The 27,013-nt window shown below is 43.2% G+C and overlaps 1 long non-coding RNA gene across 8 annotated transcripts in view; it reads left to right on the top strand.

The window, feature by feature from the left end:
- LOC110261780 (uncharacterized) overlaps positions 1–27,013 on the top strand; it is a 537,063-nt gene that overhangs the window by 221,735 nt on the left and 288,315 nt on the right. For all 8 annotated transcript variants that reach the window (XR_014809606.1, XR_014809604.1, XR_014809607.1 and 5 more), the window contains one exon: positions 2,684–2,893. This is a non-coding gene — a long non-coding RNA (uncharacterized LOC110261780). The remainder of the gene's footprint in view (positions 1–2,683; positions 2,894–27,013) is intronic.

The following is a 27,013-nucleotide window of genomic DNA, read 5'->3' as shown; positions in this document are numbered from 1 at the left end:
CCGGGGTTGCCGTGAGCTGTGGTGTAGGTTGCAGACGCGGCTCGGATCTCACGTTGCTGTGGCTCTGGTGTAGGCCAGTGGCTAAGCTCCGATTCGACCCCTAGCCTGGGAACCTCCATATGCCGCGGGAGCGGCCCAAAGAAATAGCAAAAAAACCAAAAAAAAAAAAAAAAAAAAAAAGTCTGTCGAGACAGGCGTGCTGTAGATACTCAGAGAAAGAATCCATCACTGTGGACCTGCGCTCACTGGAGAAGGCTGCGCTGGAATTGGAGTGGCCTGGAGAAAAGGTGGAGGAGAGGGGGGACCTCAGGCCAGGGGCGGTCCGAGCAGGGACTTGGTGGCTCCGACACTGGATTTACAGGTGGACGCACTGCTTCTGAGGGCGTCTTTAGGGAGGGTGGCGAGCAGATGGGAAGGGCTGGAGTTGGAGCACCCCGGTCCGGTGGGGGGACACCAACCAAGGGAAGTCAGACTGTAGTTTGTGCAATTTGAAAGATGAAACGATGATTCAAAGGGGAAAAGATAAGAAATATTTGGCAACTGTGCCTTACAAGTCAAATAAGAGGTACAAGTCCTCCTGAGGACTTGGGAGGAGGGAGGAAACCCCCCGGGCAGGTTCGTCAAGGAGCCTGGAAGGGGAAGGGCCAGGGACGGGGAGGAAGAGGAAGGGGAAGAGGCAGAAGAAAGGAATCATGGGGGTGGGGGCTCAAAGCAAAGCTGACGATGGAAGGTGTCCGGCTACTTGGTGGAGGAGATGGGTGTTTGACCAGAATTCGGTCTTAAGACAGAATGAGAAAGTCGGTAATAGTTACACTGGGGGCCAGGGGGTGGGTGGGCAGGGAGTGGATGAGGGAAAGATGCCAGGATTACACAGCATGTGCCAGGGCCACGCTGTATTTGGATGGTTTGAGCCTGGGGCGGGTCTGGGGGCTGTGGGCCCTTCTCCAGTTGTGTTCAGTGATTCCAGAGGTCAGGATGCGAGTTGGTGGGGTTGATTGGAAGGGAGGGACCGAAGGGATGAGGTCTCTGTTGCTGACGAGGGCAGCCTTTATTTAGCTTCGTACAAGTTTCCACAGGCTGGAGCGGGTGGATTCTGAGGAATGGGCGGAGCACCTGCTGGGCCAGGAGACCAGGAGGAGGAAGCAGTCCTGTGCTGATGAGGTTCTGGGGAGACCTGGTGGGCCAACCTGGCGGGGAGCTGGGAGGACGAAGAAGAAGGGAAGAAAGCAGAGCACTGAGTGTTTTCTTTGATACTTTTCTACATAAAGGAAGTTAGGTTGAATTAAGTTGTCAACAGTAGCATGAATAACATGATAATGATAAGGTAGTTAACTTAGAAGATCTTGGAACAAACCATTCTCCACATTTCTTTAGATCTTTTTTTCTATCCAGGCTTATTAAACACTCTTTCCTTAAACACTCTGTGCTTAAGGAAAGAATTTAGAAATGGGAAGAGCAGGGATTCAGCTTAGTTTGGAAACTCGGCTCCATCATTTCCTAATGGTGAGATCTTGGGCAACTTACCCAACGTTCCACGCCTGATTTTTCTCGTCTGTAAAGTAGGAATAACAGTACCTTTCCTTGGTGCTGTAGTGAAGATAAACATTAGGTTCCAACAAGTGGGGACTATTGTTATTTCAGAATTAGAATTTCAGAGGTGTTTGTTTTTCAGGGGAAGTTGTTCTTTAGCCCTGCCGATTTCCCCCTCATCGTTCCTTGCTTCTCACTCCTCACTCAGTAAACACGTCTCCTTAGATCTGTGCTTTGGAATATGGAGCGCTGAGCCCAGGTAACTGGAAGTAAATAAGCCAATATTTGTGGATACGTTGTAAATTCAGCCACATTTTGGAGTTCCCGTCATGGCTCAGTGGTTAACAAATCTGACTAGGAACCATGAGGTTGCAGGTTCGATCCCTAGCCTTGCTCAGTGGGTTAAGGATCTGGCATTGCCATGAGCCATGGTGGTGGGTCACAGATGCAGCTCAGATCCCGCATTGCTGTGGCTGTGGTGTAGGCTGGCAGCAACAGCTCTTGATTAGATCCCTAGCCTGGGAACCTCCATGTGCCAAGGGTGTGGCCCTAAAAAAACAAAAAGACAAAAAAAAAAAAAATTCAGCCACTTTTTGGAACGATGAGGGAATTGTGGGGAATTAACCCATGAGCAGAGCTGTTTGGCACGTCCCAGCACTCTTCACAGGCCATTGGGATCTTTCCGCCTGAGACTCACACGGGCGTGGGCGACCGTCTCCTCCCCCAGAGCCTGAATCAGGGGTCGCTGTGCTGAGTCACGTGGCCCTCTGCCGGGAGTGACGTCAGGGCTGTGGGAGTTGTTGGAGGCGCCCACGAACCCAGCGTGTGGGTCAGAAGCACAGAGTCTTGAGCTGTGTTCCCAGGGGTAACTCACCTCCGTGACGCGTAACAGGAGAGTCAGACAGTCCAAGCAGGAAGTAAATTCAGATGTGTTTGGAAGATATTAAAGAATGTGGAAAAAATTCTCCAAGGGGGCCTGAGCTCCCCTTTCCCTTTTCTATGTAAAACATTTTGGTTCTCTGGCTGCATCTTTTCTCGAGGTACCTGAGCAAGACCGTGTGCTCTGACAGCTGGGAGATTTCCTTGTTCGTCCTGTGTGCAGGGGAAGACCGAGTTCTAGTTCTTATTTCTTTTTTTTTTATTTGCTTTTTAGGGCTGCACCTCCAAGCTGCAGCTGCCAGCCTGCACCACAACCACAGCAACACAGGATCCGAGCCACATCTGTGACCTACACCACAACTCACAGCAACGCTGGATCCTTAACACTGAGGAAGGCCAGGGGTCAAACCCGCATCCTCATGGATCCTGGTTGGACTCCTGCTCCACAACAGGAAACCCCTGAGTCCTAGTTCTTAGTGTCTGGGTGAGTTCTACCTCCTTGGCAGACAAAGTCTGTAACCGTCATGGGCTTGGCCAGGATTTTGTTTTAATTTAATTTGTCTAAAGCACAAGGGAAGACTTTGTGGGGTGAGGCCAAGAAACCATACTTCATATTTGCCTAAGACCTTTGCCTGCAGACCTCAGCTCTTAAGCTCATTGACAAAATAGTTGTGGGAGCACAGATTTACACTGAAACGTAATCCTTACTCCAGTATTTCCATTGTGTGAATTTGACAGAGAAACTGCCTTACTTGTGTTGTCCTGATTTCTTTGTTTCTATGGCCTGCCTTAGAAGCTTCCTTATTTTAAGCAGCAACCAAATTGTATCTGGGGTTTTGTTATAAAAAAGTACCGTGGGATAGAATTTTTCCGGAGGCAGACATTGCAGAGTTGTCCGTCCAGGTAGACTTTCAGTGCTTATGTGTGGAAAGGGGAGGGGAAGGGTTGTGAATTCCAAGTTCAGAATGGACATCTGTTGCCCTTTGACCTCTGGCCATCCAAATCTTCCCTCTCAGAACTCAGGAAGCAAGTTGAGTCGGATACACCCATCGCTGTCTGAAATCGCAACTCTTCTTTTCTAAAACTCAGGAACTGAAGAGATTTCTTCCTCTCCAGACTCACTGTCCAGAGCCTCACTGTCAGAACTGAGGAATCAAATTTAGACCGAAGGGTCCTTTCCCCACTTCCTGCTTATTAGAAACCCCTCACTTTAAGGTAGAAAATTAGGAAACTACAGGAAAGAATAGAGATAACAATAGTGACTCATGGTCAGAGGTATGGTCGTGAAAGCTAGTTTCCTGATAGTGGCGTATGTCAGGGAGCAAGTGAGGACTACCCTTCTCTTGTCTCTTTCACTTCCTCCTCATTCTCCCTATCCTGGAAGCATTCAGAATCCATTGCAGCACCACTTACTGCAGCCAAGACGTGGAAGCAACCTAAATGTCCATTGACAGAGGAGTGGATAAAGAAGATGTGGTACATAAGACAATGGAATATTACTCGGCCATAAAAAACAGTGAAACGATGCCATTTTCAACAACATGGATGGACCCTGAAATTACCATCCTAAGTGAAGTTAGTGAAAGGCAGACAGCATATCATATCACTTATATGCGGAATCTAAAAAAAAAAAAAAAAGGATACAAATGAACTTATTTGCAGAACAGAAATAGACTCACAGACTTTGAGAAACTTGTGGTTACCAAGGGGGACGGGTGGGGGCTGGAGGGATGGACTAGGCGTTTGAGATTGGCATGTGCACACTGAGGTATATGGAATGACTGGCCAACAGGGACCTGCCGAATATCACAAAGAACTTTACCCAATATTCTGTGATAATCTATGTGGGAAAAGAATCTGAGAGAGAATGAATGTGTGTATATGTATAACTGAATCACTTTGTTGTACCGCAGAAATTATTACAACATTGCGCATCAACTGTGCTTCAATGAAACTTAAAAAAAGAAAAAGTCCATGGTAATTAAAACAGCAATAGCAACCAAACACTTTGTTGCTGGATGTGCATGTTGGCTTGGCTGACTTTTGCATCTGGCCAACACGTACCATGTGTGAGATTTTTTGTTGTTGTTGCCAGCCTTCTGCACTTGAATCTAGATTTGGCCATTGGGCCTTCTTTTGGTAGCCAGCATCATGTTGCTCTTGGCACTGGACCTCTTGCCCAGGCATGGGAGGATGACCCACCAGGCTGGTTTTTTCAGGCTCACATTTGTAGCCACAGAACCTGTGGAAATATTGGGATCCATCCTTGACTGGAACTCACTTCTCTACTGACAGACAAGGACGAAAATGCCCAGTTGAAATGTAGTTTAAAATCTCAGCATCAAGAGAGTCAGGAGTGAAAATGATGCAGGACTGATGGTACCCATTGACTTGAAAAAAAAAATGCATTTCCCCCCAAGTGCTCAAAAGATCACCACCACTGCTGTCTGGGTTCCGACTGAGTGTGTGAGCAAAACAAAGCCAGATGCAGCCAGTTAACTCCCAGGCGCTCGGATGCAGCCCTACCACGGGCAGCTTTCCTCTGGCACTTATTTTCTCTAACCGCCATCCTCGGTTTTGTCGGCATTGCTTCTTGGGGTGGCAGCTGCAGGTGAAGGGGCAGGATGTGGGGAGTCTGGCGGGTGCTCGGTCATGTGGCCATGGAGCAAAGGTGCCTCTTGATCCAGTGTCTCTGCTAGTTTCCAGGCTCCTGACCATACCTGTTCAGTGCGAATATGACTCCCGCCTGAGCGGCTCTGTTTGTAGACGCCTCCTTCATCTGGCTGCCTGTAAAATGACCTCAACTTTGATAGTTGCTCCATTCCTGGTAAGGGTTTGGGCCACTGTCTATTGGGTGTCTTTAAGGGAATTTTAAAAATTGGTCTTTTGACCAGGCCTGGAGGCAGAGTGGACCATGCGTGAAGACAAGGCCGTTTGCTCGTGTTGGATGAAGCCCTGCTCAAGGTGAGGGAAAGACTTGACATTAGCTCCTGCTGTGCCCTCATGTACATCACAGAGTACAAGTCATTCATGCAGCCAGCTCGGGGCCACAGAGCACGTGGGCGGATTTCGCTCGTGTGTTGACACCTTGCTTTGGTGGCGCTCTGAGTGCCCCGCTACCTTCTCCCCTTCCCGCTCGTCCCTGTGCACTCCGAGCAGAATGTTGGCTTTTTAGGTAGGCCAACCGAAGCCTGGAGCGAGAAATTAGTTACCTGGGGGACGATGTAAGCCAGCGTTCCTGCCAAGACCAGATCCCTGGTCTTTGAGCCAGTTCTATAAATCCCCCAGTGGGACTGGACTTAGATTTAATTTAGTTTTTCAGTCTTGGCAAACTGGATGCTGTGTGTTTGCGTAGACTTGCACCATTTAAAAGGTTCTTGGAGTTTAGATCTTGCATGTAATTTGCTACATTAGCTTTGGGCAAAAATATTTGCTTTTTGGTCCTTTGTGGTTTCAGTTTCTTCTCAGCATTAACCTGGCACGTCAGAGAGAGCTGTAGTGTGGAGCGCGGCAGGGGACCCTGAGTTCGGGGCAGGAGGGCTTATTACTAATGGCAGCTTTTCAGGCTGCAGGAGCTCATATAAGATTTTCTCAGTTTGGTTGGTTGGTTGTTTATGTATTTTGGAGATTACTCAATTGAGATAAGGAAGCCAAGCAGTTCAAATGAAGCCTTTAGGTTTGGATCAACATTGGGAAAAACCTTCTGATGCATTGGACTAAGTAAGAGTATCACTGTGCTGTTTGTCATGCAAAATGACGTTAACAGGGTCACAATTGTCCCAACACCTCAAAGTTCAGTCCTCTGAGGTGAACAGAACCAGGGTGTGTTATTCCAACGAAAACTCTAAAGTTCTCCAGAATGTTAAATACTTCAGCATTGGTGAATGGATTGTCTAGTAATTAGGTCTAATCGCTATATATTCTTTTGTGACAATAAGCAAGCAGCAGATATTATGCCCCATTTCCTGAGAGGGACAGCTGAAGCAGAGAAAAGGAAGTAACGGGTTTAGACACATGAAGAAACAGTGTCTGGACGTGCTGGGGACAGCCCCTGAGGATAAATCCTGAAGGGATACTGACTTTCAGCAGAGTTTCCCTCTGCCCTTTTGAAGCAAAGGCTCTTGTTTTGGTAGACTGTGGAACTCCTGCTTCCCTGTTTCTGCACCACTGCCGACGTCTCAACTGCATTTTCAGCCCCAGTGGGATCACACCACGTGGAGGGTTAGGTTCTAAAGTCAACATGGAGGGTGAGAAGCTATTATATTTTTTAAAATTCACCCATAAAGGACACAAGGAACTTCTTTGCAGAACAGATACTGACTCACAGACTGAAAAACTTATGGTTTCCAAAGGAGACAGTTTGGGGGGTGGAGAGATGCACTGGGGGTGTGGGATGGAAATCCTATAAAATTGGATTGTGATGATCATTGTACATCATAAATGTAATAAAGTCATTGAGTAATTAAAAAAACTCACCCATAAATTTGCCCATTTTCATGTAGAATGCATAGTTTATAGCATCGGTATGTATAGCATATGCAGAAATACATATGTGGCAGGGAACCTACCTCAACATGATAAAGGCCATATATGACAAATCCACAGCGAACATCATTCTCAATGGTGAAAAGCTGAAAGAATTCCCGCTGAGATCAGGAACAAGACAAGGATGTCCGCTCTCACCAATACTCTTCAACATAGTTCTGGAAGTCCTAGCCACAGCAATCAGAGAAGTAAAAGAAATAAAAGGAATCCAAATTGGAAAGGAAGAAGTAAAACTATCGCTGTTTGCAGATGACATGATACCATACCTAGAGAATCCTAAAGACTCTACCAGAAAACTGTTAGAGCTCATCCACGAATTTGGCAAAGTCGCAGGATACAAAATCAATACATAGAAATGGACAGCGTTTCTATATACTAACAATGAAAAAGCAGAAAAGGAAATTAGGGAAGCAATCCCATTTACCATCACATCCAAAAGAATAAAATACCTAGGAGTAAACCTACCTAAAGAAACAAAAGACTTATATTCTGAAAACTACAAGCCACTGATGAAAGAAATCAAAGATGACGCACATAGATGGAAAGATATACCACGCTCGTGGATTGGAAAAGTTAATATTATCAAAATGACTTTACTACCCAAGGCAATCTACAGATTCAGTGCAATCCCTATCAAATTACCAAGGACATTTTTCACAGAACTTGAACAAAATATTTTAAAGTTTGTTTGGAAGCACAAAAGACCCAGAAGAGCCAAAGACACCCTGAAAAAGAAAAATGGAGCTGGAGGAATCAGGCTCCCAGACTTCAGACTATACTACGAAGCAACAGTCGTCAAAACCGCATGGTGCTGGCACAAAGACAGACATATAGATCAGTGGAACAGGATAGAAAGCCCAGAATTAAACCCATGCACTTACAGCCAACTCATCTATGACAAAGGAGGCAAGACGATACAATGGAGAAAGGACAGCTTGTCAATAAGTGGTGCTGGGAAAACTGGACAGCCACATGGAAAAGAATGAAATTAGAACACTCCCTAACACCATACACAAAAATAAACTCCAAATGGATTCAAGACCTAGATATAAGACCAGACACTATCAAACTCCTAGAGGAAAACACAGGCCAAACACTCCCTGACATAAATGACAGCAACATCTTCTCAGATCCACCTCTCAGAGTATTGACAATAAAAAGAAAAATAAACAAATGGGACCTACTCAAACTTCAAAGTTTCTGCACAGCAAAGGAAACCCTAAACAACACAAAAAGACAACCCACAGAATGGGAGAAAATCTTTGCAAGTGAATTGACTGACAAGGGATTCATCTCCAAAATTTATAAACACCTTCTGCAGCTCCATACCAAAAAACAAACCACCCCATCCAAAAATGGGCAGAAGATCTAAACAGACAGTTCTCCAAAGAAGACATACAGATGGCCGAGAAACACATGAAAAGATGTTCAACATCACTCATTATTAGAGAGATGCAAATCAAAACCACTCTGAGGTACCACCTTACACCAGCCAGAATGGCCATCATCCAAAAGTCTACCAACAATAAGTGCTGGAGAGGGTGTGGAGAAAAAGGAACCCTAGTACACTGTTGGTGGGATTGTCAATTGGTGCAACCACTGTGGAAAGCAGTATGGAGATTCCTCAGAAAACTAAACATGGAACTACCATTGGATCCAGCAATCCCACTCCTGGGCATCTATCCAGAGAAAACCATGACTCGCAAAGACACATGTACTCCAATGTTCATTGCAGCACTATTTGCAATAGCCAAGACATGGAAACAACCTAAATGTCCATCGACAGAGGAGTGGATCCAGAAGATGTGGTACATCTACACAATGGAATATTACTCAGCCATTAAAAAGAATGAAATACCGGCATTCTTAGCAACATGGATGGACCTAGAAATTATCATGCTAAGTGAAGTCAGCCATACAATGAGACACTAACATCAAATGCTTTCACTGATATGTGGAATCTGAAAAAAGGACAGACTGAACTTCTTTGCAGAACAGATGCTGACCCACAGACGTTGAAACACTTGTGGTCTCTGGAGGAGACAGTTTGGGGGGTGGGGGATGTGCCTGGGCTGTGGGATGGAAATCCTGTGAAATCAGATTGTTATGATCATTATACAACTACAGATGTCATAAATTCATTTGAGCAATAAAAAAAAATGGAAAATAAAATTAAAAAATCACGAAAAAAAGTTTTTCATTGTAGAGAATTCTTTTCTTATATTGAAGTATAGTTGATTTACAATGTCATGTTATTTTCCAGTGTATAGCAAAGTGATTCAGTTATAACATATTATATATATATATTTTTTTTCAGATTCATTTCTGTTACAGGTTATCACAAGCTATTGAATATAGTTCCATGTGCTGTACAATAGGACTTTCCTTATTGTTTATCTATTTCATATATAGTAATGTCTCTGTGTTAATCCCAAACTCCTAATTTATCTCTCTTCCCTTGCCCCTTTGGTAACCATACATTTGTTTTCCATGTCTATCTACGCATGTTTGTTTTCTATATAAACAAATAAATTCTGTACATAAAAAAAAAAACATACGCAGGTAAAGACGGTGCGTGCCACATTTAATTTTTAGTGCCAAATCTTTCAACATTAGCATCTCAGCAAGAGGCTCTGAGAGACAAGCAGGAGCAAAGATTGATTGAGGGCAGAGGAGCCCCACATCTCTCCTCCCCGGCTCCCCAGGGCCTTTGCTCACTGAGAGGAAGGGCAGGAAGAATTGCTCATGTTGGAAAATGTCCCCCTCTCTTCCTCTCTCTCCTTACAGCTGCCCTGTGTGCCCACCCCTCTTTCTCACTCTGCTTTGTCCCCCTGAATGGATACAGTTGAATCCAGGAAAGTTAAATATGCACGTGATGTCATTTTACCATAGGTTTCACAAATGCCAGCTCTCCGTCAGAGAACGTCATTGCGAAATCATAAGAAAAAGAAAAAGGAGAGCTTGTGGCTTCCTCATCCTCATTAGCAGGAAAACACACTGATGGACTTCATGTTTTGGGGGGAAGGATCAGTCTAGCATCGTCGTACGGGTTTATCGTTCATACTGTTAGTAGTTTACATGGGAATGTTACATTGTCCAAGCCAAGGAGATCCATGCCCTTGTGGAAAAACACAGCTCGTGTTGTGTCCTGGCATATGCACTGCACGGGGAACCCTCTGGTCAAAGCGAGTGTAGCACATGTTCGACAGCATCTGGGGAAGCATCTTAGGCTGCGGAGGGATATGCACCAGGGTAGTTACGTCAGAACATCGTTTTACCTGACCACTTGCATCAGCTTTCTTCTCAGTTACCCCAAAGCATCAATACTTTACAGCAAGTCGTGGTGGCAGGAGCTGGGTTGGGAACTTCAAAGAGGTCACAGACGAAGGGAGAACCTAGTCTGGAACAGCCATCCCTGAAGCCAGCTCCAGGACCGTCTGGGTTGGTCAGTTGTCTCTACGCTCTCAGATCCCTCTCTCATTTTCTACGTAGGGCTCTGTTTTGTAGTGCACAGGGCTGACGCATAGACTACATCCCCAGACTCTCGCCACGGGTCTCCCTGCTGGTCTTGGCCATTGAGAGCCATTGGAAGACAAGAGAAAGGGAGAACCAAGGTATTTCTCTCTCTTGTTTTCTGCTTGAGATGCTGTCTTTGCGAGAGTTGGGTCTAGTCCGCAGTCGTGGCTCTTCTAGGACAATCTGTCCTGCTGGATTTCCCCAGGGCTGAACACTGGGAAGGCTCATTTTCCCATCATTTCCTCAGCCTTAGAAAGAGTAGTGGCTTCCTGCCATTGCTAATATCTGGGTTGTCTGACCATCCCTTTTGGTTTTTTAGTCTTCCACCACCATTACGGCGAGATCCCTATATTAAAATTTTGATATAGAGCTACCTGATCGGACCCTGTTTTGTTTGTTTGTTTTCACAGACCCTGAGTAATACCCATCCAGGCTCTAGCCTCTGCTTGTATCTTATTCTTGACCTGAGGTGTTTGTCCTTAGGTCTAACTTCAGATTTAACCAGATCATTGCTCCTCGCAGACATCTTTCTGTTGTTTGTTGGCCTCAGTCCTGATGCTCGGGCAATGCTCAGTGACTTTTATGCTTTAGTTCCCTCCTCTCATACCTGTTTCTGTTGATACAAGACGTTGTTGGAAATAGAAGATATTGGATTTACACACAGAGGGGGGTCTTTAGATTTGTAATCCACTGCCCTCATTTCACCGGTGAAGGCACCAGCTGCCTAGAATAGTTAATGACTTCCCCAGGGTCACCAAGTTCATGGTGATGGGGGAGGAGGGAAGGGACGTTTCATGTCTAGATAAACTTTTTATCTTCTTATTAACTGTAGCATGTGCCTACCTGATGACTCTCCTCACTGCCTGGACTTTGCCCTCAAGCAGATCTTTTGCACCTAGTGGACAGAAATATTAATTAATTAGTTCAACTTGTATTTATTGATCATCATTAAGGGCAAGGCTCAATGCTGACTGCTTTGGGAAGGACACGTGACTAGGAAATGATTGCCATCCTCAAGACATTCACTCTCTGTGAAGGGGTAGGACTTACCTACAAATGATTTAGACCTAAGTCATGTATAGTATATGCAAGATAGAAAACCATAAGCTCCACACGAGGGATGCACATAAAGCATGATGTGATGTGGAGGGGAAAGAAAGTGGGTTCTGGCTGGGCAGTGTTGGTGAAAACTTTAGGGAGCAGGGAGTATTTAAAATGGATTGAGGAGTTCCCGTCGTGGCGCAGTGGTTAACGAATCCGACTAGGAACCATGAGGTTGCGGGTTCGGTCCCTGCCCTTGCTCAGTGGGTTAAGGATCCGGCGTTGCCGTGAGCTGTGGTGTAGGTTGCAGACGCGGCTCGGATCCTGCGTTGCTGTGGCTCTGGTGTAGGCCGGCGGCTACAGCTCCGATTCGACCCCTAGTCTGGGAACCTCCATATGCCGCGGGAGCGGCCCAAGAAATAGCAAAAAGACAAAATAAATAAATAAATAAATAAATAAATAAATAAATAAATAAAAATGGATTGAGAAGCATGGATACTGTTTGACCACATAGAGCTGGAGGGGAAGCCATTCATGAGGGCACAGTGAGTGGTTCCGTGAAGCTGGAAAGTCGATGGCCTTTAAGGGGGATGACGGGGATGACAGCAACCAGCACCACCACCACGGCTAACATGTGATAAGCTCCGACCATGTCCCCATAGGCTCTGCTAAGTGTTTTACAAGCTTTGTCTCAGCCTGTGAGCTGGGGATTGCCGTTTCTGTCCTGCCGATGGGGAAACTGAGATTCAGAGAGCTCAGTTCCTTGTTGGAACTAACTGCTAACCCAGGTAATAAGCAATGGAGCTGGGAGTCCACGGAGGTCGGCCTGATGCGAGGTAGGCTGTTACCCCCTAAGCCAAATGGGTAGGCTATAAAGAGAAGTCAGGGATTTACATTTAGATGAAAAGGCGTGACTGGTAAAGTTAGTACTGAGTTTCTAGAGCAGTCGTTAGGACAAATGAAGCGACCTAGATTCCTGGGCGGCAGGGGGAGTCCAGCTGTCACATCCTCACTCGAGCAGAGGTCTGTAGACTTTCTTGATTCACCGTGACCGTGACTACATTTTCGACCATGTTCTCTCCATGGAAGTATGTTGATGGTCACATGTTTGTGTATGTGCGCACCTGCCTGTGCTGTGGTCCTAATATGTTATGCATTTTATAAAACATACGTAAAAGTAAATTGAACATGGATGAAGCGAAGATAAAAAATATTTCAGCAACATAGTTTTTATTTATTAGCAACTCAAAACACCATCTTTACCTTCACAAGTAAAAGGCTTTCCCATATTTTTCATTAAGCTTAGTCAGGTTTTCTAAATCCTGATTGAGTCTCGCATAACTTTAAACCCTGTCAAGACACCATCAGTGTTTACTTCCTAGCACTGCATGCTTTTCTTTTAATGCTGCCAGTCGTCAAGGTTTCGTACCATCACTGGCTAGTATCTCAAGTCATAATAGATGCCCAGCGCGAGATTCCTCATTCATTTCAGGTGTCCGTCCTTATCTGGCTATGCCCACAGCATGCCCAAGCTAGGGATCAAACCCACACGCACAGCAGTAATCAGAGCCACAGCAGTGACAATGCCAGAGCCTTAACCCCTTGAGCCACCAGGGAACTCCCCCTAAATCAGTTTGAAAAAATAATTTTGAGGTCTTTCACGGGTTGACCTTTGGGAAATGAAAGCTTCAGTGCTGCTGAGCTCGTGACGTGACTGATGAAGAGCTTGTCAAAGAGCGTGAGGGCCGCGGGCTCTGCCGTGTTCCCATTGTTTGCCTGGGCCTGTGTTATTGGTAGTACTTTCTCTCTATGCTTTCTTTCTGTGGAACTTGCACAGTTTTTTTCAATGATTGGAAGGTTAAATTGGTTAAAGTTATATATTATGACGCATACAGCCACTCAGTCAGGCACAAGGAAATAGCAAAATGTTCTAAAAGGATGAACGTAGACCAGGGGCTGAGGCTGGATACCTGTCTCAACCGCTCGGGAAACTTCACTCAACCCCGAGTATTGCAGATTGGGTGAGAGCACTAGGTTAGTCTGGATAATCTGGATAATACCTATTTGTTAAGCCTAATTTTTAAAAAAATTTTTTTTTGCTTTTTAGGGCTGTACCTGCAGCATATGGAAGTTCCCAGGCTAGGCGTCAAATCAGAGCTGGAGATACCAGCCTACACCACAGCCACAGCAACACAGGGTCCTAGCCACATCTGCGACCTACACCACCGCTCATGGCAATGCCGGATCCTTAACCCACTGAGTAAGGCCAGGGAGCGAACCTGAGTCCTCATGGATCCTAGCTGGGTTCGTTACCTCTGAGCCATGACAGGAACTCCTTAATTAATTTAGTTTTAAATAAAAGCATGTGTTGATAGCTTGATGGTTTAAATTCCTGCAGGATTCCATTACTGTTGAATCTTTAAAACTGTGTACCTTGTCTATTTCTTGAAGATGTGGGCTTCCGGAGAAAAATAGAAAAGAGGGAGGTGACAAAAACATTCAGAGAATATCTTTTTCTCTAGAAAAATCTGCGGTGTGATTTATAATCCCTGAAAAATTCTCCTGGAGTTCTTAGGGGCCTGAGTGACTAAATGCTGCTCTAACTAAGAGGAAGGTATGTTTTACATGCATCACTATTCATTACTTCTATATACTAGGATGGAAGAACTCAAACAGTTACAGGAAATTAAATCCTATTTTCATTAAAACTCCTCTGTTTGAATCTGGAACGTGGATAGCCCTGACATTTAAATCGGAATCCACCCCCATCTTCATTCTGTTGACCAAAGTAATACAAGGAAAATATGGGAATTATCTGTTTACCAAAGCGATACCATCTACACCCAAGCATACTAACCCAAACTCCAGAGCCTCGTGGATGAAATCTCTGCCTCCCGTGTTAAGGCCACCAGGTTCAATTCCTGCTGGGCTGGTAGTTTTTTCAATTAAATTTCCATTAACTTTTCGCCTCTGTGTCATTAGACACTAATTCTTGTGTGTGGCAGGGATGAAAGTGTAAAAGGAAATATCTGACTCATGCATCACGTTGCTGACAAGTGAAATGTGACGATGACAACATTTTAATGTGGGAGATAGAGAAGCCAGCAAGAGGACAGGTCTTTCAGACCCGACACTGACCACGCAGAGGAGTGGTGGCAGCTGCAGCTCAGGAAGGCAATTTGGAAGATAGCGATCTTGGCTCGGAGCCTTCAGGACAATGGAGGCTGGGATGGAAGGAAGAAGCTGGGTGGAGAGAGCAGGCTGCATTAGCCTTTGCCACGGCACGAGGAGCCCTCGTGGGCAAGAGAGGAGGTGGAGGGGAACAAGCTGGTACGAAGCAGGAAAGACAGACCTCCGTCACTAAAGAAAGGCCAGACCAGGACCCTCAGAAGCGACCCCTGGTTAATACCTGCATTCTTAGATGACCCAAAGTTCAAGCAACAGGAGGGAGAATATTAAGAAGAACATGTGGCTAAGAGGACAGAAGAACAGGTCATGCATTTAACCTGAGCCATGGAAAGGGTTCCCAGGGCACCGATGAAGACAGTGAGAAATGGGCAGAGGTGGCAGCAACTTGGCAAGAAGGGAAAAGGTAAAAAGACAACATCCAATGGAATATAAGCCCATGCATGCATTCGCTAATTGGTGGTGTGGAGAAAGAGTAATAATTGATGCTAAAGAAGGCTATTCCAAGAAGACGGGTGAGGAAGAACTGGCATTCTTTTTTTTTTTTTCTTTTTTGTTTTTTTGCCATTTCTTGGGCTGCTCCCGCGGCATATGGAGGTTCCCAGGCTAGGGGTCTAATCAGAGCCGTAACCACCAGCCTACGCCAGAGCCACAGCAACGCAGGGTCTGAGCCACATCTGCAACCTACACCACAGCTCATGGCAAAGCTGGATCCTTAACCCACTGAGCAAGACCAGGGATTGAACCCGCAGCCTCATGATTCCTAGTCAGATTCGTTAACCACTGAGCCACAGCTGGAACTCCAGAACCGGCATTCTTTTAGGCATTTCATGGAAATAAGAGTAAACAGGTTTTAGAGTTCTGTTACACAAATTTAAACCAAATGAGCTTAGACACAGAACTTTAAAAATAGAGGAAAATATTAAGAACAACTTATTCATTAGGTCTTTTCTAGGTTTACATTTTGTGGGGGGTTGATTAAAAGATTGGATGGTAAAATTTTTAGATTATTCCATGTTTTAATTGAGAATACAAAGTAAAACAAAAATAACTGTACTTTCACATGTACATCTATATACATGCAGTCTATATATATTTGTATATAATAAATAGAATCAACTTTTAAACACCCATAATTATGCCTAATATTTTATTAAACCCTTATTATTCTGTGCACTTCTTAAGACATTGCACATCTTAATAATTTATCACAATTATTCTCTTAAAGAGGAACTCTATTTCTCTCCCTTTTAAAGATGAGAAAACTAAGAAGTTCAAATCCAAGTTCATAGGGTCTGTACATGATAGAGTTAGGGTTGGGAAACAGGCATTCTGATTCTAGAACCAGTGTTTGTTACCTCGACTCTGTGGAATGGCAGTTAATAATAATAAAAAAAATCACATCTGGAATAGGTTTAACATTTATATTTGAATATAGCTTTGCCTGCTGTACTGAGAATATTTACTTCATCATAAAATAGAGGAATCCAAATTGAAGTTACAAGGCTAAATTGATTCAAGAGGCTTTTTTTTTTTTTAGCGGCTGGAAAGAAATCACATCATTTCTTAGAAGGATGCAAAACATCAGTGTAAAGTAAAATGGCCTTATTTCAGCAAGATTCTGCTGCATTCTTGACCTTAGCTAGTGCTCAGCCCCTTGGAGTGTGTGTGTGTGTGTGTGTGTGTTTGTAGTCCTGGGATCTACTTTGGAGTCAATCTTATTACTTCCATCTGTGCACCGACAGTTTGCAGACATCTCCTGACCTTGGTCTGTACACAGTTTTGCTTTTGCTTTGCCTGCGCAGGCACTGATGTCTCACAGGAACCAGGGTCCCCCAAACTCTTGCGTTGGTGAAGCACGCATTTGGTCCCAAGTAACAGGACATCCAGCTCACAGTAGCTTAAACAAATATGGGTTTATTTTTCTCATACAGTGAGAAGTCTGGAGCTAGGCAGCTGCCTGCATTGGTGTAGCTCTCTATGTTTTCAGAGTGGGAGTTTCTGCCGTGCTCTTAGCCTTTCCTTCTTGTTTGTAAAATGCAGTTGCAACTCTGAACATCCACAGCAGGCAGAGTGAGGAACAGGCAGCACCAGCTGTATCTGTTTCCTTCTCTAGGGAAGTAAATCTTCTTAGAACACCTTGTGCCCTTCCCTTTGGCCTCTACCCTCCAGGGCTGCGGCTAGGGTGGGTCAGCACTGGCTGCCAAGCAGGCTGAGAAAGTATTGGGGCTGCAGGGAGAAGGAAATTGGATGTGGGTGTTGAGTAGCTAATGGAGTTTGCCCTTGAATCTCAATAGACGTCGTAATTTAAGAAATAGCCTGAATTACAGAAATGTGTAATAGATAATCAAAAAAATTTCAAACTCAGGCTTTAGGTCAAATTAGGCTAAATAATATATCTTTCCTTTCTAACCCTCTTATAACATGTAGTTTGAGCCTTTACACATTTGGTCTTGAAATCTTATTTTGAATATTCCCTTTAACTGTCATGAAGAAATGACTTCTTAAGCAAGAAAGAACCTGAATTCAGATCCTGTCCAAAGGATCTGAAATTCCACATTGCTGCATTTCAAACTAATGAGATTTTACTACACTTCTTTGAAGAACATTTATTTCTGCATAGATAGTGTTCATTTATGCTCCCTGGGATGAGATTGACAGAGCAGGGCTCCAAGAAAATGACCCTTTGCATTGAATTTTTCAAAAGTCAGCATTAACTAGCATTATGGTTCATTTTTACTTACCAGCATGCATTGTTGGAAATACAAAATGCATTTAAAACAAAATTATGCAGACCGATTTCAAATAGGAACATTAACACATATGGGAGTTATGTTTCTACAAAAATTCAATCTGTAAAATACAAGAAAAAGTTAAAATAACTTGTGAAAAACAAGCAAATAATGTTTTTTAAGGGTAGCTTATGAGAGGAGCAGAGAGAGGAAGAATGCGGCACCCAACCGCTGGTGGTGGTTCTTTTGGGGGAAGCAGGTTACGGGTCGAGGGGACCTGAGTTGTCCGTGTCTACACTGAGACAGGTTAAACGTGAACGGGACACTGTGAATAATGATGCCAGGGTGAGAGGCACGTCACGATGGATAGTCACCCTAATTGGACCTGGATCCGAATCCCGGCTCAAAAATTACAGATTCGTTAATCATGAGGACTTTGCATGATTTGTGTCCTATTTTTCTGAAATGTTTTGTTTTGTCCAGTTTTGTATTGCGTGGGTAATTTGAAACCACGTCAAATTATGGGATTTTAAAAACATGGGCGATGTGAGGCTTGTCCTTTAAAAATATCCAGAACTAAGTTAATTTTTTTTTTTTTTTTTTTTTGGATCCGTGCTACCACTTCATATAGCAAACTGCCAGTTGATGGCAATTTTAGCATTTACTTTTGTAGCATATTTTTGGTCATCCATCCAATACAAGTAATTCTTACGAAACCCATATTGTGTGTCAGATAATATATTACTGTGCCCATTAATCCATTACAAATGACCCCATGAAGTAAGTATTCTTAGTCCAATTAAAAAGAAGAAAAACCTCTGTGAGGTTAAATGACTTGCCCCAAATCGCGTGACTGGTGTGTGTTGGGGCTTTGATTCAAATGCAAGTCCAGTGCCTTTTCCCTTAGTGTGTGACTAGTTTGAATATTGTTTAATGCAGTTATCTTTATTGTTTAAAATGTGTGCTTAAAATAAGTGTTGCATTCTTATCTGTGCTTTTTAGTACATTTCAGGGCTAAATTATTTTCATAGCAGTGCACCTCTAATTTTACAGCAGTAGTGGTGGGAAAATAAAAGAGGCTGCATAGAATTTTGCTTTACTGCGGGAAGAGATATAAGAATTATAAACCTAGGATTTGGAGACAGAAAAAAAGTTAGCAATACCAAAGCACTATTGTCCTCAATATAAGATATTTGAAAGTAGGAAAGCACCTGCTTCCTTCCCACCTTCCTTCCTTCCTTTTTTGTCTTTTTTTTAGGGCTGCATGTGGCATAAGGAAGTTCCCAGGCTACGGGTTGCATCGGAGCTGTAGCTGCTGGCCTACACTACAGCCACAGCAAGGCGGGTTCTGAGCTGCGTCTGCAGCCTATACCATAGGTCCCGGCAACATTGCATCCTTTTTTTTTAGTTTCAGGATATTTTATTTATTTTTTATTTTATTATTATTATTTTTTTTATTTTCCCACTGTACAGCAAGGGGGTCAGGTTATCCTTACATGTATACATTGCAGTTACAGTTTTTTCCCCCACCCTTTCTTCTGTTGCGACATGAGTATCTAGACATAGTTCTCAATGCTATTCAGCAGGATCTCCTTGTAAATCTATTCTAGGTTGTGTCTGATAAGCCCAAGCTCCCGATCCCTCCCACTCCCTCCCCCTCCCATCAGGCAGCCACAAGTCTCTTCTCCAAGTCCATGATTTTCTTTTCTGAGGAGATGTTCATTTGTGCTGGATATTAGATTCCAGTTATAAGTGATATCATATGGTATTTGTCTTTGTCTTTCTGGCTCATTTCACTCAGGATGAGATTCTCTAGTTCCATCCATGTTGCTGCAAATGGCATGATGTCATCCTTTTTTATGGCTGAGTAGTATTCCATTGTGTATATATACCATATCTTCCGAATCCAATCATCTGTCGATGGACATTTGGATTGTTTCCATGTCCTGGCTATTGTGAATAGTGCTGCAATGAACATGCGGGTGCACGTGTCTCTTTTAGGTAGAGTTTTGTCCGGATAGATGCCCAAGAGTGGGATTGCGGGGTCATATGGAAGTTCTATGTATAGATTTCTAAGGTATCTCCAAACTGTTCTCCATAGTGGCTGTACCAGTTGACATTCCCACCAGCAGTGCAGGAGGGTTCCCTTTTCTCCACAGCCCCTCCAGCACTTGTTATTTGTGGATTTATGATGATGGCCATTCTGACTGGTGTGAGGTGGTATCTCATGGTAGTTTTGATTTGCATTTCTCTTATAATCAGCGATGTTGAGCATTTTTTCATGTGTTTGTTGGCCATCTGTATATCTTCTTTGGAGAAATGTCTATTCAGGTCTTTTGCCCATTTTTCCATTGATTGATTGGTTTTTTTTGCTGTTGGGTTGTATAAGTTGCTTATATATTCTAGAGATTAAGCCCTTGTCAGTTGCATCATTTGAAACTATTTTCTCCCATTCTGTAAGTTGTCTTTTTGTTTTCTTTTGGGTTTCCTTTGCTGTGCAAAAGCTTTTCAGTTTGATGAGGTCCCATGGGTTTATTTTTGCTCTTATTTCGATTGCTTTGGGAGACTGACCTGAGAAAATATTCATGATGTTGATGTCAGAGAGTGTTTTGCCTATGTTTTCTTCTAGGAGTTTGATGGTGTCCTGTCGTATATTGAAGTCTTTCAGCCATTTTGAGTTTATTTTTGTGCATGGTGTGAGGGTGTGTTCTAGTTTCATTGCTTTGCATGCAGCTGTCCAGGTTTCCCAGCAATGCTTGCTGAATAGACTTTCATTTTCCCATTTTATGTTCTTGCCTCCCTTGTCAAAGATTAATTGACCATAGGTTTGAGGGTTTATTTCTGGGTTCTCTATTCTGTTCCATTGGTCTGTCTGTCTGTTTTGATACCAGTACCATACTGTTTTGATGACTGTGGCTTTGTAGTATTTCTTGAAGTCTGGGAGAGTTATGCCTCCTGCTTGGTTTTTGTTTCTCAGGATTGCTTTGGCGATTCTGGGTCTTTTGTGGTTCCATATAAATGTTTGGATTGTTTGTTCTAGTTTTGTGAAAAATGTCATGGGTAATTTGATAGGGATTGCATTGAATCTGTAGATTGCTTTGGGTAGTATGGCCATTTTTACAATATTGATTTTTCCAATCCAGGAACATGGAATATCTTTCCATTTCTTTACATCTTCTTTGATTTCTTTGATTAAAGTTTTATAGTTCTCGGCATATAGGTCCTTTACCTCCTTGGTCAGGTGTATTCCGAGGTATTTGATTTTGTGAGGTACAATTTTAAAAGGTATCATATTTTTGTATTCCTTTTCTAATGTTTCATTGCTGGTATACAGAAATGCAACTGACTTCTGAATGTTAATCTTATATCCTGCCACTTTGCTGAATTTATTAATCAGTTCAAGGAGTTTTTGGGTTGAGTCCTTAGGGTTTTCTAGGTATAGTATCATGTCATCTGCATACAGTGACAGTTTGATCTCTTCTCTTCCTATATGGATGCCTTTGATTTCTTTTGTTTGTCTAATTGCTGTGGCTAGGACTTCCAAAACGATGTTGAAGAGCAGTGGTGAGAGTGGGCATCCCTGTCTTGTTCCAGATTTGAGTGAGAAGGCTTTCAGTTTTTCCCCATTGAGGATTATATTTGCTGTGGGTTTATCATAAATGGCTTTGATTATATTCAGGAATGTTCCCTCTATACCCACTTAGGCAAGGGTCTTGATCATGAATGGATGTTGGACTTTGTCAAATGCTTTTTCTGCGTCTATTGAGATGATCATATGATTTTTGACTTTTCTTTTGTTAATGTGGTGTATGATGTTGATTGATTTGCGTATGTTGAACCATCCTTGTGAACCTGCGATGAACCCTACCTGGTCATGGTGTATAATTTTTTTGATATGTTGTTGGATTCGGTTGGCTAAGATTTTGTTGAGAATTTTTACATCTATATTCATCAATGATATTGGGCGATAGTTTTCTTTTTTGGTGGTATCTCTGTCTGGTTTTGGAATGAGGGTGATGGTGGCCTCATAGAATGTCTTTGGGAGTATTCCTTCTTCTTCAACCTTTTGAAAGAGTTTAAGGAGGATGGGCACCAATTCCTCTTTATATGTTTGATAGAATTCACCTGTGAAGCCATCTGGTCCTGGACTTTTATTTGTAGGGAGTGATTTTATGACCTCTTCAATTTCATTTCTAGTGATCGGTCTGTTCAGTTGGTCTGTTTCTGCTTGATTCAGTTTTGGCAGGCTGTAAGATTCTAGAAAATTGTCCATTTCTTCCAGATTGTCAAACTTGTTGCCATACAGTTGTTCATAGTATTCTCTTATGGTTTTTTGTATTTCTGCTGTATCTGTTGTGATTTCTCCTTTTTCATTTATAATTTTGGTTATTTGGGTTCTTTCTCTCCCCTTTTTCGTGAGTCTGGCCAGGGGTTTGTCAATTTTGTTCACCTTTTCAAAGAACCAGCTCTTGGTTTTAATAATTTTCTCTATTGTTTTTTGAGTCTCTATTTTATTGATTTCTTCTTTGATCTTTATAATTTCCTTTCTTCTGCTGACTTTAGGACTTTTTTGTTCTTCTTTTTCTAATTCGTTTAGGTGGAGGGTTAAGTTGTCAATTTGGGATCTTTCTTCTTTTTTGAGAAAGGCCTGGATTGCTGTAAATTTCCCTCTGAGCACTGCTTTCACAGCATCCCATAGATTTTGAGAGGTTGTGTCTTCATTATCATTTGTTTCAAGGTAGTTTTTAATTTCCTTCTTGATTTCCTCATTGACCCATTGGTTTTTTAGTAGCATGTTGTTTAGTCTCCATGTAGTAGGTTTTTTCTCTTTGCTTTTCCCATGGTTGATTTCTAATTTCATGGCAACGTTGCATCCTTAACCCGCTGAGCAAGGCCTGGGATTGAACCCACATCCTCGTGGATACAAGTTGGGTTCATTACTGCTAAGTCACAAGGGGACCTCTAGTACCTTTATTTCTGACAAGATTTCCAAGAGCCCTGAACTTTGCCACAGTACAGCTCATGGTATAGTAGATGTGATATAAAACAAGAAACATCCTGTACCTGCCAGGGGAGTTTAGTTCATTACTCAAGTCCAGAGATACTGCTATCTGTGATCTAACTTATGGTGAAAGTGCAACGTGAAATGTCATGATAAAGATTTCGTCATTTTTACTCCCTTAGATGTAAAGTAACTCAAAAAAAATTCAAGGTCAGTTTGTCCAGTACTGAAGTAAAGATGCCAGAAATACATAGCATCTGTTGGACCATATACAACAACATTGCACAACCATTCAGGACATGAGGCAGAGATGAGTTAGGCTGTGAGCAAACATTATGTGTGGGCGTTTTTGGCCATCGATCTTTCATTACCCACTCCTTTTAAATGATTCTACTGAAAAATGCAGAATACTCACTACATTCATTTTCCTTAAGTTCCCTCAAAACACCAGAACTCCAATTTGCTAGTCATATTTTTATTGTTCATGACAACTGCTGCATAGTCATGGCGGGGGAAGTCACTGAGTGTTTTTGCCTGGCTGTTATTGTCTGAAGAAGGCCCATTTTGGCAATGGGAAAATATATTGATTAAGAGCAATTCATAGCATCAGAGATTCAATACAGAAATATAGGTCTTGGGAGAGATTTATTTTTATACTAGAGCGGTTCTCAATTTTCTATGACAACAATCAAGACTACTGCCGTAGATGTTTAAAACAGTGGATTAATCCATCCAGTTGGATGAAGGCCGTGGGAGTTGGATAAAACGGAAACTTTTCAGTATGGTGGTTCCAGTTCCAGTGGAAACTGCCTCTGCTGGTGACTTAGCAGTTGTGTGACTGGCACGAATGGCAGGCAGTCAGGACAGTGTGGCTCTTGACATATGACTGATGTGGTTGAGGACCAGCAAGAATCATTTCCTTCTTCAGAAGAATAAGTAATATTTATGAACCCAACCATCTTGCTAAATGCTTCAGAAACAGATAGTTTGTGTTATCTCCCAACAACTTTATGAGGTGGGTATTATTATTTCAGTAGTATAAATAAAGGAAGATGCTAAGGCTCGCAGAGATGAAAGTCTCCTGCTAAAGTCGTCCAGCGAATAAATAGCTCAACTAAGTTTGACCTCAGGCCACTGGCTTCCAAGTTCCTTATTATCTTCTTTAGATGACACTGCTTCTTAGTGGCTGGGTACATACAAGAGAGCCTCATGGATGGATGGTAGGCTCAAAGGCAGCCAGCATATATCAGCCTGAATTAAATTAGCAGGCATAGGGTCAGTGGTCCTTAGATCAACACATAGTCTGTGTCTCATTCCAGAATTCTCATAAAGAGTCTGAGCTCTTGGTGGTAGCTTGTCCAAGCCTCCTCTCTAGGAGTTAATGTTTGGGCTTCTCCATCTTCTGCCAGCTCACCGGGGCACCACCTCCCCTGCCGCCGTCATGGTGTGGGAGGCTGCCTCGGCATGGAGAGATCTCTACAAGCACGAATTTCAGGTCCTAACTTTGTTGCGGAGACAACCGTAAGTTGGCTGCCTCAAAGTCTCCTTTTTCGGTCTTCAGGTGTTCCGTCTCCTTTCTCCCATGACCCTGTTCTCATGGAGGTGTAGCAGCTATTGACAGAACGAATGAAAACGTGAGCCTCTACTGACAGAGGCGTCCTTTCTGCCAGCTCTCTGGTGTGACCTCCAGGCCCTTCCACCTGTCGCCCCTGGGCTGTGTCTCCTCTCTGTCCCAAATCAGCTGAGGAGCCTTCATCAGCCCGCTCCACCTCTAAGCCTCGCTGAGAAAGAGCCAGCCTGGTAGGTGTCATGTGAGAGTGACTGGGCCCAGTGGCCAGGACAGCAGTCTGGACACTGTTAGATTCTCTCCAGACTCGCTTCCAGTTACTCCACAGATACCCGCTCCCCGCTGAGTGTCCTGAAATAGAGAGAGATGAAGTAATGGAAGAATCTGGAGCTATCCAAGGAATTCTAATTCCAGTGATGGTGAGAATTCTTGCCCTGGCAGGGGAGGGCCTCTCTCTTCTTCGCTCCCACAGTATCTTGCATCTCCCTCCCCCACAGAACCTCCCTGCTGAGGTGGGTCCTTTACATGTCTGTTTTCCCCCCTCAAGAACAAGGAATCAATTGTCATTTTCTCTTTTATCCACGGTGCTTAACATTCAACCCGGCACACAGCAAGCCCTCAATAAATGTTTAATAACATGGGTAAAATTTATTGAGCATTTCCTCTGTGCCACTGTTTTCAACACCTATGTCCAGGCATACCCCAGGGATATTTGGGGTTCAGTTCTAGACCACTGCAATAAAGGGAATCACACAAATTCTTTTTGGGTTCCTAGTGCCTATAAAAGTTACGTTTACAATATTCTCTAGTCTGTTGAGGATGCAATTGCATTATGTCTGAAAAAAAAGAGACATACCTTAATTAAACAATACTTTGCTAAAAAAATTGCTAACCATCATCTGAGCCTCCAGCAAGTTATCTTTCTGCAATAGTCACATCAAAGACTGCTGCTCACGGATGACCATCGTAAATGTCATAATAACGAAAAAGTTTGAAATACTGTGAGAATTACCAAAACATGACACAGAGACAAGGAGTGAGAAGAATGTTGTTGAGAAAATGGCACCAATAGGACTTCTCAACACAGGGTTGTCACAAACTTCCAATTAAAAAAAAAAAAAATGTGGCAACTACGAAACACAATAAAGCAAAGCACAATAAAGCGAGGTATGTGTGTATATTAATTTATTTAATCCTCACAACAATAAAATTATCTTCTTTTATCCATGATGGAAGTTCAGGGAAATTACATAACCTGCTTGGAGTCACACAGCCCATGGTTGGAGGATGTGGGATGTAAACGCAGACTTTCTGACACGGGATGGCTCTCAACCACTGCACTTGGCTGTTGGTTACATGAACAGTCACTGCAGGAGACTTGGGAATAAAGAAGACATCTGTGAGAAAAATATTACTTCATTTCTTATTTTATATATAATCTCAGTACCATCTAGAAGTAACTATACTTGGCATTTCTCATTCTGTGGGTGGTGGCATTTTGTATAGTTGAGTTTATGCTGGAAACAAATGGGTAGCTATTTTAACTTATAGTCATTTTAACGATAGAAATATCCCTTGCATAAATGCTTTGATCATTATTTACCCAAGCTTTCTCCCTTGATAGGGCACTGTATTATTTCTCCCTGTTTGAGATGATTCTGTAATTTTTGGTGCTTGTTTTTGTTGTTTTTTGTACAGATTATATTGTTTGAGATGATTCTCCCTGTTTGAGATGATTCTGTAATTGTTGTTGTTGTTGTTGTTGTTTGTACAGATTATATTGTTGTGTGGTTCACAGAAAAGGATATCCTGGAGATTTTTGATAGACGCTGCCAAGTTGTACTAATGTACACCCCCTTCAGCGGGATCTGAGCAGGCCGTAGATGTTGGAGGGGGTTTGGAAGAGGGAAGTGTGGAGACTTCAAGATTCCGAGTAAGGCAGAGACAGCCCAGGAGACAGTGAGTTGCCTGCTTCAAAGTGGGAAGGGTGGCTGGCCTTTGGCACTGCTGCGCTTCACCCACTTGGAAGAAATGGAATGAAACCAAAGCTGCCCAGTGAGGAAGTGGAATTCTGTTGTCTTAGGCTGCACCTCTATTGTCTAAGGGTTTGAATGGCTCATTCTTGCTATGTGTGCCAGGTCATTAGGCCTCAGATCGTCAGCAGCATGATGACCTGTCTTAAATTTCATTAAAGAATAGTAAAACACATTTCAAAGGCCAAACAGCCCACCCTGAAAATACTCTTAGAATTGTCTCTCTTTCTGTGTGTGGACGCGTGTGCATGTACCTGTGTGTGTGGGATGGTGGTGGAGTGTGGCGGGGGGGTCCATTTGCGAACAGTTGCCATTAAGAGAAATCAGCCAAGCGAAGGCATCGACTTTGCCATTTTAGCGAGTTTTTGCGAGCTTACTCTGTTAGGTTTGGCACACTGCGGTCCGTTTGGGGCACCGTGCTGAGGCCCTTTCATGAATACCTGGGAGGCTTTCTCTAGCTCACGGCGCTTCAGGAGAGGAATTAGAAATCTGTGATGCACCCAGGGTCTAACTTGGTATCTTGTAAGATCCCAGTTTTAATTATCCAGGAAAGGCCCTTCTCCTCTGCCTTTGCCTTGTGCTCTGAGTGGGTCTCCTGGCTGTCCCCACCCTTCTTCTCTTTAACTCTCTAGCAATTATGTCTTGACTGCAGGGCGATCATATTTTCATTCGGGGGCTCTGTTTTTATTGTTTGTCTTTGCTGTAACAATGTTCACCTGATTTTATCTATTGACTTTTTTTTTTTTTTTTTTTTTTTTTAATTCTTAAAGACCCAGTGTGCTTTGTTTACCTTGGTAGCATGATGAAAATGACCTCAGTTTCAGAACAGCAGACCTGGCCACAATGGGAACGCCAGCCGTGGAAGCTACAGATTATTTTTGATAAAAAATTGCATCCGTTGACTAAAAGAATAAGAATCCCGTGGAGAGAACTGGTAGCATTTTCCCTGGGCGTGTGAGAACGTTCATTTTGGCAATGAACC

Source organism: Sus scrofa, chromosome 7 (genome assembly GCF_054392235.1).
Source record: "Sus scrofa isolate SSC_HxYL_T2T_F1_AM1 chromosome 7, Sscrofa_HxYL_maternal_Yorkshire_Landrace_v2.0, whole genome shotgun sequence".
In the NCBI taxonomy this organism is placed as follows: Eukaryota; Metazoa; Chordata; class Mammalia; order Artiodactyla; family Suidae; genus Sus; species Sus scrofa.
This window is presented reverse-complemented; position numbering and strand designations above follow the sequence as displayed.